The sequence below is a fragment of the Micromys minutus genome (assembly GCF_963924665.1).
Source record: "Micromys minutus genome assembly, chromosome: 2".
In the NCBI taxonomy this organism is placed as follows: Eukaryota; Metazoa; Chordata; class Mammalia; order Rodentia; family Muridae; genus Micromys; species Micromys minutus.
The window spans coordinates 82214209-82229067 of NC_137971.1; the positions used below are offsets into that span (position 1 = coordinate 82214209).

Genomic DNA, 14859 nt, shown 5'->3' on the forward strand with positions numbered 1-14859 from the left:
ACTGATTTCCAGAGTGGTTGTACCAGCTTTCAATCCCATCAACAATGAAGGAGTGTTCCTCTTTTCCACATTCTCACCAGCATCTGTTGTCTCCTGAGTTTTTGGTCCTAGTGATTCTGACTAGTATGAGGTGGAATCTCAGGGTTGTTTTGATTTGCATTTCCCTGATGACTAAAGATGTTGAACATTTCTTTAGGTGCTTCTCGACCATTCTGTATTTCTCAGTTGAGAATTTTTGTTTAGCATTCTACCCCATTTTTAATAGGGTGATTTGTTCTCTGGAGTCTAACATCTTGAATTCTCTCTATATATTGGATATTAGCCCTTTATCCAATGTAGGATTGGTAAAGATCTTTTCCCAATCTGTTGGTAGCCATTTTGTCCTTATGACAGTAGTGTCTTTTGCCATACATAAAATTTGCGACTTTGTGAGATTCCACTTTTCAATTGTTGATTGTAGAGCAGAAACCATTAGTGTTCTCTTCAGGAAATGTTCCCCCGTACCCATATGTTCAAGGCTCTTCCCCACTTTCTCTTCTATTAGTTTCAGTGTATCGGTTTTATGTGGAAGTCTTTGATTCACTTGGACTTTAACCTTGTACAAAGAGATAATAGGGTCAATTTGCATTTTACAACATTCTAAGCTCCAGTTGAACCAGCACCATTTGAAGAAGAGCTGTTCTCCTGCCCCTGCCCCCCACTGGATGGTTTTAGCTCATTGTAAACGATCAAGTGACCATAGGTGTGTGGGTTCATTTCTGGGTCTTCAATTCTCTTTCATTGATCTACCTTTCTGTCTCTGAGCCAAACCATACAATTTTTTCATGATTGCTCTGGAGTACCCTTGAGGTCAGGGATGGGGATTCCCCTAGAAGTTCTTTTATTGCCAAGAATAGCTTTCACTATCCTGACTTTTTTGTTATTCCAAATAAATTTGAAAATTGCTCTTTCTAACTCCATGAAAAATTGAGTTGGAATTTTGATGGAGAACAAATTGAATCTGTAGATTGCTTTTGGCAAGAAGCCATCTATATTAATTAATTATTATTTATTAATTAATTACATTAATCCTCCAAGTTTATGAGCATAGGAGATCTTTCTATCTTCTGAGATCTTCTTTGATTTATTTCTTCAGAGACTTGAAGATCCCGTCATACAGATCTTTCACATGCTTGATTAGAGTCATACCAAGGTATTTTATATTATTTGTGACAATTGTGAAGGGTGTAATTTCCCTAATTTCTTTCTCAGTCTATTTATCCTTTGAGTAGAGGAAGGCTACTGATTTGTTTCAGTTAATTTTATACCCAGCTACTTTGCTGAACTTCTTTATCAGATGTAGGAGTTCTCTGGTGGAATTTTGGGGTCACTTGAGTATACTATCATATCATCTGCAAATAGTGATATTTTGACTTGTTCCTCTCCAATTTATATCCATTTGACCTCCTTTTGTTGTTTAATTGCTCTGGATAGGACGTCAAGAACTATATTGAATAGGTAGGGAGAGAGTGGGCAACCTTGTCTAGTCCCTGATTTTAGTGGGACTGCTTCAAGTTTCTCACCATTTACTTTGAGGTTGACTATTGGTTGTATATTGCTTTTACTGTATTTAGGTATGGGCCTTGAATTCCTGACCTTTCCAAGACTTTTAACATGAAAGGGTGTTGAATTTTGTCAAATGCTTTCTCAGCAACTAATAAGATGATCATTTGGTTTTTGTCTTTCAGTTTGTTTATGTAGTGGGTTACTTTGATAAATTTTATATATGTTAAACCATCCATACATTTCTTGGGATGAAGCCTACATAATCATGGTGAATGATTGTTTTGATGTGTCCTTGGATTCAGTTTGCAAGAATTTTATTGAGTATTTTTACATCAATATTCGTAAGTGAAATTGGTAGTTGGGTCTTTGTGTGGTTTAGTATAAGAGTAACTGGAACTTCAAGGAACCAGTTGGGTAGTGTTCCTTCTGTTTCTATTTTGTGGAATAGTTTGGAAAATATTGGTATTAGGTCTTCTGTAAAGTTCTTGTAGAATTCTGCACTAAATCCATCTGGTCCCGCGTGCTTAGTTTAGTTAGTTAGTTAGTTAGTTAGTTAGTTAGTTAGTTAGTTAGTTAGTTAGTTAGTTAGTAGGTTAGTTATTTTAATTTTTTTTTTTTTTTTTGGTTGGGAGACAATTAATGACATCTTTTTTTTAGGGCTTATGGAACTGTTTAGTAGGTTTATCTGATCATGATTTAAGTTTAGTACCAGGTATCTGTTAGAAAATTGTCCATTTCGCCCAGATTTTCCAGTTTTATTGAATATAGATTTTACAGTAGCATCTGATGATATTTTTTAATTTCCTTAGTTTTTTGTTGTTATGTCCCCCTTTTCATTTCTGGTTTTGTTAATTTAGATACTGTCTCTTTGCCCTCTGGTTAGTCTGGCTAAGGGCTTATCTATCTTGTTGATTTTCTCAAAGAATCAGCTCCTGATATTGTTGATTCTTTGTATAGTTCTTTATGTTTCTACTAGGTTGATTTCAACCTGGCCTGGGTTTGGTTATTTCCTGTTATCTACTTCTCTTTGGTGTATTTGCTTCCTTTTCTTTTCTAGAGCTATCAGTTGTGCTGTCGAGCTGCTCCTCTATGCTCTCTCCAGTTACTCTTTGGAGGCACTCAGAGCTGTGAGTTTTCCGCTTAGCACTGCTTGCATTGTGTCCCATAAGTATGGGTATGTTGTGCACACATTTCCATTGAATTCTAAAAAGTCTTCAATTTCTTTATATCTGTTTTGTCTTTTTATTGGCTATTTTATGTAATTACATTTCAAATGTTATTTCCTTTCCCCCTTTCCCATCCATCCTCCCACTCTCCTCTCCCCTTACATCCATAAAGATGCTCCCACTCCCTCTAACCTACTAACCTACCCACACCTCATTGCCTTGGCATTTCCATACTCAGGGAAACAAGCCTTCACTGAACCAAAAGCTTTCTCCTCCCATTGATGCCAGACAATGCCTACATATGTGGCTGGAGACATGGGTTCCTCCATGTCTTCTCTTTGGCTGGTGGTTTAGTCTGTGGAAGCTCCAGGGGGGGGGGGTGGTTGTTTGGTATTGTTGCTCTTTCTATTGGGTTGAACCCAATGAGTTCCTTCAGTCCTTTCTCTAGCTCCTCCACTGGGATCCCTGTGCTCAGTTCCATTCTTAGCTGCATGCACTTTTATCTCTATCCCTAAAGCTCTGGCATAGACTCAGAGGAGGCCTCCATATCAGACTCCTGTCAGCAAGCACTTCTTGGCATCAGCAATAGTGACTGTGTTTAGGGCTGTATGTGGGATGTATCCCTAGGTGAGGCAGTCTCTGGATGACCTTTTCTTCAGTCTCTGCCCCATTCTTTGTCCCTGTAATTTCTCCCATGAGTATTTTGTTCTTCCTTCTAAAAAAGACTGAAGCATACACATTTTGGTCTTTCTTCTTTTTGACCTTGATATTGTCTGTGAATTGTTTCTTGAGTATTTCCAGCATTTGGGCAAGTATTCACTTATCAGTGGGAATATACCATGTGTGTTCTTTTGTGACTGAATTACCTCACTCAGGGTATTTTCTAGCTTCATCTATTTTCCTAAGAGTTCCATGTAGTTATTGTTTTTAATAGCTGAATAGGATTCCATTGTGTAAATGTACCATATTTTCTGTATCCATTCCTCTGATGAAGGACATATGGATTCTTTCCAGCTTCTATTATAAATAAGACTGCTATGAACAAAGTGGAGCATTTTCCTTGTTGGAGCATCTTTTCAGTATATGCCCAGGAGTGGTATAGCTGGGACCTCAGGTAATACTATGTCCAATTTTCTGAGGAACCAAAAAACTGTTTTCCAGAGTGGTTGTACCAGCTTGCAATCCCACCAACAATGAAGGAGTGTTCCCCTTTCCACACATCCTCATCAACATCTACTGTCACCTGAGTTTTTTGTCCTAGTCATTCTGACTGGTGGAAGGTGGAATCTCAGGGTTGTTTTGATTTGCATTTTCCTGATGACTAAGGATGAAGAACATTTTTTTAGTTGCTTCTCAGCCATTCTGTATTTCTCAGTTGAGAATTTTTTGTTTAGCTTTGTGCTTTATTTTTAATAGGATTATCTGATTCTCTAGCATCTCACTACTTGAGTTCTTTGTATATATTGCATATTAGCCCTCTATCTGATGCAGGATTAGTAAAGATCTTTTCCCAATCTGTTGGTTGCAGTTTTGTCCTTATGACAGTGACCTTTGCAATTTTATGAGGTCCCAGTTGTTGTTTTTTGATCTTAGAGCATAAGCTATTAGTGTTATCTTCAGGAAATTTCTTCCCACTTTTAATTCTATTAGTTTCAGTGTATCTGGTTTTATGGGAAAATCTTTGATCCACCTGGACTTGAGCTATGTACAAGGAGATAAAAATGGGTCAATTTGCATTATTCTACATGCTGACCTCCAATTTAACGAGCACCATTTGAAGAAAATGCTGCCTTTTTCTACTGAATGTTAGGTATGTGAGTTCACTTTTGGGTCTTCAATTCTATTCCTTCCTATGTCTGTAACAATAGCATGCAGTTTTTATCACTATTGCTCTGTAATACAGCTTGAGGTAAGGGATGGTGATTCCCCCAGAAGTTCTTTTATTGTCAAGAATAGTTTTCACTATCCTGGGTTTTGTGTTATTCCAAATAAATTTGGAAATTGCTCTTTCTAACTCTATGATGAATTGAGTTGGAATTTTAATGGAGAATACATTGAATCAGTAGATTGCTTTTGGCAAGATGGTCATTTATACTATATTAATCCTGCAACTCCATGAGCATGGGAGTTCTTTCCATCTTTTGAGATCCTCTTTGATTTCTTTTTGTTTGATTGACTTATCATTGAGTTAAGCATTATTCAGCTTACATGTATATGTGGGATTTTTCTTGTTTTTGTTGTTATTGAAGACTAGCCTTAGTCAATGGTGTTCTGATAGAATTCACGGTATTGTTTCAATCTTCATGTATCTTTTGAAGTCTGTTTTGTGACCAATTATGTGGTCATTTTTGAAGAAGGTACCATGAGGTGCTGAGAAGATATATTCTGTTGTTTTAGGATGAAATGTTCTATAGATACCTTTTAAATCCATTTGGTTCATAACTCCTATTAGCTTTACTATATCTCTGTTTAGTTTCTGTTTCCATGGTATGTCCATCGGTCGAAGTCATGTATTAAAGTCTCCCAATAGTATTGTGTGAGGTGCAATGTGTGCTTTCATTTTTAGTAAAGTTTTGTTTATGACTGTGGGTGCCCTTGCTTTTGGAGCATATATGTTCAGAATTCAGAGTTCATCTTGGTAGATTTTTCCTTTAATGAGTATGATATGTTCTTCCTTATCTTTTTTGACAACTTTTGGTTGAAAGTCAATTTTATTCAATATTAGAATGACTACTTCAGCTTGTTTCTTGGGACCATTTGCTTGGAAATTTTTTCCAGCCTTTTTTTACTCTGTGATAGTGACTGTCTTTGTCACTGAAGTATGTTTCCTGTATGCAGCAAAATGGTTGGTTCTATTTATGTATCCAGTCTGTTAGTCTGTGTCTTTTTCTTGGGGAATTGAGTTCACTGATATTAAGAGATATTAAGGAAAAGTGATTGTTGCTTCTGGCTTTTTTGTTGTAAGAGGTGAAATTACGTTTGTGTGGCTATTTTCTTTGGGGTTTGTTGCAAGAAGATCACTTTTTTGCTTTTTCTAGAATGTAGTTTCCCTCCTTGTGCTGGAGTTTTCCATCTGTTATCCTTTGTTGGTCTGATTTGTATAAAGATATTGGGTATATTTTGTTGTGTCATGGAATATTCACCATCTATGTTAATTAAGAGTTTTTCTGGGTATAGTAGCCTGTGCTTTCATTTGTGTTCTCTTAGGATCTGTAGGACATCTGCCCAGGTTCAACTGGCGTTTACTGACTCTGTTGAGAAATCTGGCATAATTCTGATAGGTCTTCCTTCATATGTTACTTGACCTTTTTCCCTTACTGCTTTTAATATTTTTTTTTTTGTTTTGTGCATTTTGTGTTTTGATTATTATGTGACAGGAGGAAATTTTTCTGGTCCAGTCTATTTAGAGTTCTTCTTGTATGCTTCATGTATGTTCATGGGCATCTCTTTAGGTTAGGGAAGTTTTCTTCTATAATTTTGTTGAAGATATTTATTGGCCCTTTAAGTTAGAAATCTTCCCTCTCTTCTATACCTGTTATCCTTGGGTTTGATATTCTTATTGTGTCCTATATTTTCTTGATGTTTTGGGTTAGGAACTTCTGGCTTTTTGCACTTTCTTTGACTGTTGTGTCAATGTTTTCTATGGTATCTTCTGCTCCTGAGATTCTCTCTTCCATCTCTTGTATTCTGTTGGTGATACTTGCTTCTATGACTCCTGATCTCTTTCCTAGGTTTTCTATCTCCAGGGTTGTCTCCCTTTGTTATTTCTTTATTGCTTTTATTTACATTTTTAGATCCTGGATGGTTTTGCTCAATTCCTTCACCTGTTTACTTGTCTTTTCATATAGTTCTTTAAGGGATTTTGTGTTTTCTCTTTAAGGGATTCAACTTGTTTACCTGTGTCTTACATTTCTTTAAGAGAGTTATTTATATTCTTCTTTAAGTCCTCTATCATCATCATGAGATGTGATTTTAAATCTGAATCTTTATTTTCCAGTGTGTTGGGGTATTCAAGACTTGCTGTACTAGGAGAACTGGGTTCTAATGATGCCAAGTAGTCTTAGTTTCTGTTGTTTAGGTTCTTGTGCTTACCGCTCTCCATCTGGTTATCTCTGGTATTACTTGGTCTTCCTTTCTCTGACTGGAGCCTGTTCCTCCTGTGAGCCTGTGAGTGGGTGATTTTATGTGTGTAAGTACTCTGGGAGACCAGCTCTTTTAAAGTGGGATTTGGGTCCAGAGAGCTATGCACAGTATTAACTCCTTGGCACAGATGGAGACCAGAAGGCAATTATTTACTTAAAGCCATAAAATATCCTCTTTGTTCTACGTAGCACAGGTCGAGTGCACTATTATATTGTAAAACTGCTTAAGATAATGAATCTATGTGTTGATAGATCTTGTCCTGTTTAGTTTTAACAGATACTTTTCCTGGCATTTCAGTAGGCACTCTAGGTAAACTTTTTGTCCCCTGTTCCAGAGATGGAGGTGGTAGTGATGGTGATAGTGGTCCTAACATTGCAGCCTGTAAACTTATGAACATCAGCTGTCAACAAAAAAGCCAATGGCCTATGAACTGAGGCAGGAAATAAGATGTAGAACACTGGCAGAAAGAAAAAGGATTTGGTGAAATAGTAAATGATAAAAGAGAGATTTGGTGAGGACCCAGACAGCCAAGATGAGATGGGAGACAAACTTAAATTAGCAGGTAAATCAACTCAGGGGGACACTGAGGAGACAGTAAGAAAGAAGTAGGCCAGGACTGAAGAAAAGGTAACTAACAAGTCAAGTGGTAAACACAGTCTAGATTAAATGGTTAAGTAAGTTAGTCACTAGACAGGGAATGAGCCAAAGCTTATGGCCAAGGAATTTAATAATAAATAATTAGTCTTGGAGTCATCTTTCCAGAATCTGGGGCTGGGAAATGAAAACTTGGAATAATAAAATTGTTTTTACAAATGCCATCCATCCCTTAAGTTTAGTTAAATCCTGGGTGAGAGGCAGTAAAGTTATATTGGCATTGAGTGCCAGGCAAGAACTTAGTGAGAAATCCAAACCTAAATGAAGCAAGCAAGTACCACTACTACTACTACTACTACTACTACTACTACTACTACTACTACTACTTCTTCTTCTTCTTCCTCTTCTTCTTCTTCTTCTTCTTCTTCTCTTTTTCTTCTTCTCTTCCTCCACCTCCACTTCTTCCTCTTCCTCTTCATTTTAAATTGGTTATTTTGTTTATTTATATTTCAAATGTTGTCCCCCTTCCCGGTCTCCCGTTCATAAGTTCCCTATTCTATCCCTCCTCCCGTTTGCCTCTAAAAGGGTGTTCCTCCACCCACCCACTCACCAACTCCCACCTCATCGCTCTAGCATCCCCCTACACTGATGCATCAAGCCATCACAGGACCAAGGGCCTCCCCTCCCATTGTTGCCAGATAAGGCAATCCTCTGCTACTTATGTAGCTGGAGCCATGGACCTTGGCTGGTAGTTTAGTCCCTGGGAGTTCTGGGGGTTAGGGGGATCCAGTTAGTTGATATTGTTCAAAATGTTTAAGCCAGAATTGTTTCTATCAATAGAAAACTCGGGAACAAAAAATGGAACACAGACTGTAGGAAAGGCCATCCAGAGACCACCCCACCTTGGGATCCATCCTATCTGCAGATACCACACCCCAACAACTATTGTTGATGCCAAGAAGTACTTGCTGAAAAGAGCCTGTTATAGCTGTCCTCTGAGAGGTTCTGCTAGTACCTGACTGATGCAGATGCAGATGCTCTCAACCAGCCATCGGACTGATCCAGGGACCCCAGTGGAAAATTTAGGGGAAGGGCTGAAGGATCTGAAGGGGATTGCAAATCCATAGGAACAGCAAACTAGTACTTCTAAGTTTTAGGGTTGCTCTTAATTCCATTCCATTCAGTGGCCAGATGCAGGGGCCGCTGGTGCAGAGATAAAGAAAATCAAAACAAACAATAAAAACATAGCAGATTATAAAGAGTTTGTGGAATAGGAAAACCTGTGCTTTTTTAAGAAGCCCTGACCGAACAGGAAAAGAGCCAGCTTGACCCTAAAGGGAAGCATGTCCCAAAACAGTTTCCTGGTCAGGTAGGAAGCTAAGAGAAGGCAGGGAAGGCTGGAGCTGAGCTAAGCTGGCAAAGGCTTACATGAACAGCCCCCTCCTGGATTCCAGACAACTTCTGGGAAACAGAAGGAGTCAAAACCAGATAGAAGCAAATCCCAGTGATGTGTTATACAAGGACGGTAAAAATGCCTCTCCTGGTGAAAGAGACATGTAGGCACATGACAGCTCAAGGTTTAAGCAGAGAGGAGAGACTGAGAGAAGACAAGATAAAATCCAAAACTGAGAAACTTATGAACAGGTATGAAATGTTTAAGGTTATGCTTAAATGTTAAATAAAGGAAGGAGACTAAATGTAGAAAAATTATAAGCACGTGAAAAGAATTTAAAATTAATAAAATTAGAAAGGAATAAGATGAAAAAATCAGTAACAGACCTTTTGGACTTTATGTAATGCTATCTTAGATGGCTTAAAGATGGAGACAGAAGAGACAAATGGCTTAACTGAGACTGGAACATTGTTAATTATAATTATGATGATATTTATTTTCCTAACTTAATCATAATAGTTTTATGCCTTTGTTTAAAAAGATTTTCAATATAACAGGAAAGAGCAACCAATATTTCTTAATATCTCTTAACATCAATGGACTCAATTCCCTAATAAAAAGACATAGACTATCAGATTATATATGTAAACAAGATCCAGCTTTTTGCTACATACAGGAAACTCATCTCAGTCAGACAGACACTACTTCAGGGTAAGAGGCTGGGAAAAAATTTTTCAAGCAAATGGTCCCTGGAAACAAGCTGGAGTAGCCATTCTAATATCAAATAAAATAGATTTTTTTCAACCAAAACTTATCAAAAATATATCCTTCATCTGATAGAGAACTAATATCCAATATATACAAAGAACTCAAGAATTTAGGCTCCAGAGAATCAGATAATCCTATTAAAGAGTGGGGTACAGAGCTAAACAAAGAATTCTCAACTGAGAAATACAGAATGGGCTGAGAAGCACCTAAAGAAATGTTCAACATCTCTAGTGATCAAGGAAATGCAAATCAAAACAACCCTGAGATTCCACCTCACACTAGTCAGAATGGCTAAAATCAAAAACTCAGGAGACACCAGTTGCTGTTGAGAATGTTGGTGGGATTGCAAGCTGGTACAACCACTCTGGAAATCAGTCTTTTGGTTCCTCAGAAAACTGGACATAGGACTACCTGAAGACCCAGCTATACCACTCCTGGGCATATACCCAAAAGATGCTTTAACATTTAACTAGGACACATGCTCCACCATGTTCATAGCAGCCTTATTTATAATAGCCAGAAGCTGGAAAAAAAACAGAAAAATTTCACCAGAGGAATGGATATAGAAAATGTGGTACATTTACACAGTGGAGCACTACTCAGCTATTAGAAACAATGACTTCATAAAATCCCTAGGCAAATAAATGGAACTAGAAGCAGTCATTCTGAGTGAGATAACACAGTCACAAAAGAACACACATGATATGCACTCACCGATAAGGAGATACTAGCCCAAAAAGCTCTGAATAACCAAGAAACAATTCACAGACCATATGAAGTTCAAAACAAAGGAAGTCCAGAATGTGGATGCCTCAGTTCTTATTAGAAGGGAGAACATAATACTCAATGGGAGGAAATACAGGGACAAATAGAGGAGTAGGGATTGAAGATCAGATGATTCAGAGACTGCCTCACCTGGGGATCCACCCATATGCAGCCACCAAAATCAAGCTTTATTGCTGATACCAATAGTGCTTACTGGCAGGAACCTGATATGGATGCCTCCTTGGAGGCTCTGCCAGAGCCATACTCAATACAGTTGAGGATGCTTGCAGCTAACCATTGGACTGAACATGGGGTCCCTACGGAAGGAGTTAGAGAAAGGACTTAAGGAGCAGAAAGAGTGTGCAACCCCATTTGAAGAACAGCATCATCAATCAACCAAACCCTCCAGAGTTCCCAGGGACTAAAACACCAACAAATGAGCACACATGGAGAGACCCATGGCTCCAGTTGCATATGTAACAGAGGACAGCATTGTCTGGCATCAATGGGAGAAGAGGCCTTTGGTCCAGTGAAGGCACATTTTCCCAGTGTAGGGGAATGCCAAGACGCTGTAGTGGAGAGGGTATTTGGGAGAGGGAGCACCTTCATCGAAACAAGTGGAGTGGGGGATAGGAATAGGGTCAAAGGGGATAACATTTGAAATGTAAATACAGACAATATTCAATTTTTTAAAAAACTTCCGAGATACAGGCCTTAGGAAAAAAATTAGAAAAGACTACTAATAAAATTGAGAAAGAAATTAAGATATAGACAAAAGAAATAAGGTTAAAGCCTATTGCACTCTATATAATGAAAATCAGAAAAGTAAGTCAAAGACTGTTAGAAACCTAATTTAGCTCATCCTGTTAGTGAACAACAAGTGACAGAAAATACTGGAAACCCACAAATATATAAAGAATTTAAATGGCATTCCATAAAAAGACAAGATTTTAAAAATTATAAGAAGGCAACTTTAGTTATGGTGGCGCTGGAGAGAGGGCGCTGAGCTGTTGGGTATGAAGTGTAACGGAACAGACTTTACCACCTGAAACTGCTGCTTCAAGTTCAGATCAGGCAAGGAACAGACCTGCAACAACCAACAACACCAAAGAAGAATACACAAGTTGAAGACACAACACTTGATCTGAAACAAGAAGTTTGTGCCTACTCAACAGCTTTGAAAGAGCACTTCCCAATGCTGCTAGTAGTCTTTGTTTTCTTCAGTGCTGTACTGTGAGATTGCCCGGTGCAGCAGCAGTTGTATTCTTTATTAGCTTGGTAGATCATTTTCTCTCGCTCTCTTTTTTTTCTTTCTTATCTCTCTCTCTCTCTCTCCCTCCCTCCCTCCCTCCCTCCCTCCCTCTCTCTCTCTCTCTCTCTCTCTCTCTCTCTCTCTCTCTCTCTCTCTCTCTCTCTCAATACTAGCAACTTTCATCCTTTCGAACTTGTGCTGAAAAAAGTCAGCAAATACTACTGAAAGTGAAATATTTGATTATCACTGCGAGATGAGCTTTGATCCAAACCTTCTCCACAACAATGGACACAATGGGTACCCCAATGGTACTTCAGCAGCACTTCATGAAACTGGGGTTGTTGAAAAACTGTTGACCTCCTATGGATTTATTCAGTGTTCAGAACAGCAAGCTAGACTTTTCTTTCACTTTTCACAATATAATGGCAACCTCCAGGACTTAAAAGTAAGAGATGATGTTGAATTTGAAGTATCATCTGATTGGAGGACTGGGAAACCTATTGCTATTAAATTGGTGAAGATAAAACCAGAAATACATCCTGAAGAACAAATGAATGGACAAGAAGTATTTTATCTGACTTACACCTCTGAAGATGTGGAAGGGAATGTTCAGCTGGAAACTGGAGATAAAATTAACTTTTTAATCGATAACAATAAACACACTGGTGCTCAGAACATTATGCTGTTGAAAAAGAAACAACTCTTCGGGCTTGGGCTTCGGTTCCAGCAACATGGCTAAAAGCACCAAGAAGGTCAGGATCGTCGGGAAGTATGGGACTCACTATGGTGCCTCCCTCCGAAAATGGTGAAGAAAATTGAAATCAGCCAGCACGCTAAGTACACGTGCTCCTTCTGTGGCAAGACCAAAATGAAGAGACGAGCCGTTGGCATCTGGCACTGTGGTTCCTGCATGAAAACGGTGGCCGGCGGCGCCTGGACCTACAATACCACCTCTGCAGTCACAGTGAAGTCTGCCATCAGAAGACTGAAGGAACTGAAAGACCAGTAGGAGCCCTACCCAGTCTGAGACTTGCCTGGCCTGCAATAAACAGGTTAATTTACAGAAGAAAAAAAGAAAAAAAGAAACAGTCTCGCTATCAAGGAGTAGTTTGTGCCATGAAGGAGGCGTTTGGCTTTATTGAAAGAGGTGATGTTGTAAAAGAGATATTCTTTCACTATAGTGAATTTAAAGGTGACCTAGAAACCCTGCAGCCTGGAGATGACATGGAATTCACAATCAAGGACAGAAATGGTAAAGAAGTTGCAACAGATGTCAGACTATTGCCTCAAGGAACAGTCATCTTTGAAGATATCAGCATTGAACTTTAGGAAGGAACTGTAACCAAAGTTATCCCAAAAGTACCCAGTAAAAACCAGAATGACCCATTGCCAGGACGAATCAAAGTTGATTTTGTGATTTCTAAAGATCTTCCCTTTGGAGACAAAGACACAAAATCCAAAGTGACCCTGCTGGAAGGTGACCATGTTAGGTTTAATATCTCAACAGACCAACGTGACAAATTAGAACGAGCAACCAACATAGAGGTTCTATCAAATACATTTCAGTTCACTAATGAAGCCAGAGAAATGGGTGTGATTGCTGCCATGAGAGACGGTTTTGGTTTCATCAAGTGTGTGGATCGTGATGCTCGTATGTTCTTCCACTTCAGTGAAATTCTAGATGAGAACCAGCTCCACATTGCAGATGAAGTAGAGTTTGCTGTGGTTCCTGATATGCTCTCTGCCCAAAGAAATCATGCTATTAGGATTTAAAAACTTCCCAAGGGCACGGTTTCATTCCATTCCCATTCAGATCATCGTTTTCTGGGCACAGTAGAAAAAGAAGCCACCTTTTCTAATCCTAAAACTACAAGCCCAAATAAAGACAAAGACAAAGAGGCAGGAGATGGCATTATTGCTTGTGATGACTGTGGGGTGAAACTTACTATTGCTTTTCAAGCCAAGGATGTGGAAGGATCTACTTCTCCTCAAATAGGAGATAAGGTTGAATTTAGTGTTAGTGACAAACAGAGGCCTGGACAGCAGATTGCAACTTGTGTGAGACTTTTAGGTCATAATTCTAACTCCAAAAGGCTCTCGGGTCATGTGGCAACTCTGAAAGATAATTTTGGATTTATTGAAACAGCTAATCATGATAAGGAGATATTTTTCCATTATAGTGAGTTCTCTGGTGATGTTGATAGCCTGGAACTGGGAGACATGGTTGAATACAGCTTGTCCAAAGCCAAAGGCAATAAAGTCAGTGCTGAGAAAGTAAACAAAACTCATTCAGTGAGGAAGCTAATCCCACCATTTACTCTGGTAAAGTCATTCGTCCTCTGAGAGGTGTTGATCCAACACAGATTGAGTACCAAGGAATAATAGAGATTGTGGAGGAGGGAATATGAAAGTATCCTTTTGGCATAGTTGGGATGGCCAACAAAAGGGATTGCCTACAGAAAGGGGAGAGTGTCAAATTCCAGTTGTGTGTACTTGGCCAGAATGCACAAACTATGGCCTACAACATCACACCCCATCGTAGAGCTACTGTGGAGTGTGTGAAAGATCAGTTTGGCTTTATTAACTGTGAAGTAGGAGATAGCAAGAAGCTCTTTTTCCATGTGAAAGAAGTTCAGGATGGCATTGAACTACAGGCGGGAGATGAGGTGGAATTCTCAGTGATCAGCGCACTGGGAAATGCAGTGCCTGTAATGTTTGGCGAGTCTGTGAAGGCCCCAAAGCCGTTGCAGCTCCTCGACCTGATCCTTTGGTCAATCACTTAAAGAACATCACCCTGGATGATGCCAGTGCTCCACGTCTAATGGTTCTTCGTCAGCCAAGGGGACCAGATAACTCAGTGGGGTTTTGTGCAGAAAGAAAGATCCGTCATGCTGGTGTCGTTGACTAACCATGTCCACAAAGCACATCGTTAATCCACTACGGTCAAGTTGGGGGGATTCTGGAGAAGGGTTCTAAATATCTTCCTCTTCATCCCTCCCAAAATCTGGAATACTTATTCTATCGAGCTATTACACCAGTTTTAACACCTTCCTTGTGTTATGTTTAAAGAAAAAAATAAATTAATTAAAGAAACCATTTTAAAATTATGCACAGTTGCATCCTGGAAAACTTAAGGTGGCGCCTTATAGTGTCAATTTAGGAGCTTTATTTGGTGCATTTAATGCAACTGGTAATTGCAAATTCCACTTGGCCTGTGTAACTGAACAATACAG

At 39.0% G+C, this 14859-nt stretch overlaps 1 protein-coding gene and 2 pseudogenes across 3 annotated transcripts in view; all 3 read left to right on the forward strand.

Annotated features, from left to right (window-relative positions):
• Positions 1 to 14859, forward strand: part of LOC308416565 (protein UXT-like) — a 115362-nt gene that overhangs the window by 52469 nt on the left and 48034 nt on the right. The window lies entirely within an intron of this gene.
• LOC308418209 (cold shock domain-containing protein E1-like) lies at positions 11880 to 14534 on the forward strand (annotated as a pseudogene). The gene is made up of 2 exons: positions 11880 to 12310; positions 12691 to 14534. The product of its transcript is annotated as a cold shock domain-containing protein E1-like (transcript).
• On the forward strand, positions 12358 to 12686 carry LOC308418210 (large ribosomal subunit protein eL43-like; annotated as a pseudogene). Its single transcript has one exon. The product of its transcript is annotated as a large ribosomal subunit protein eL43-like (transcript).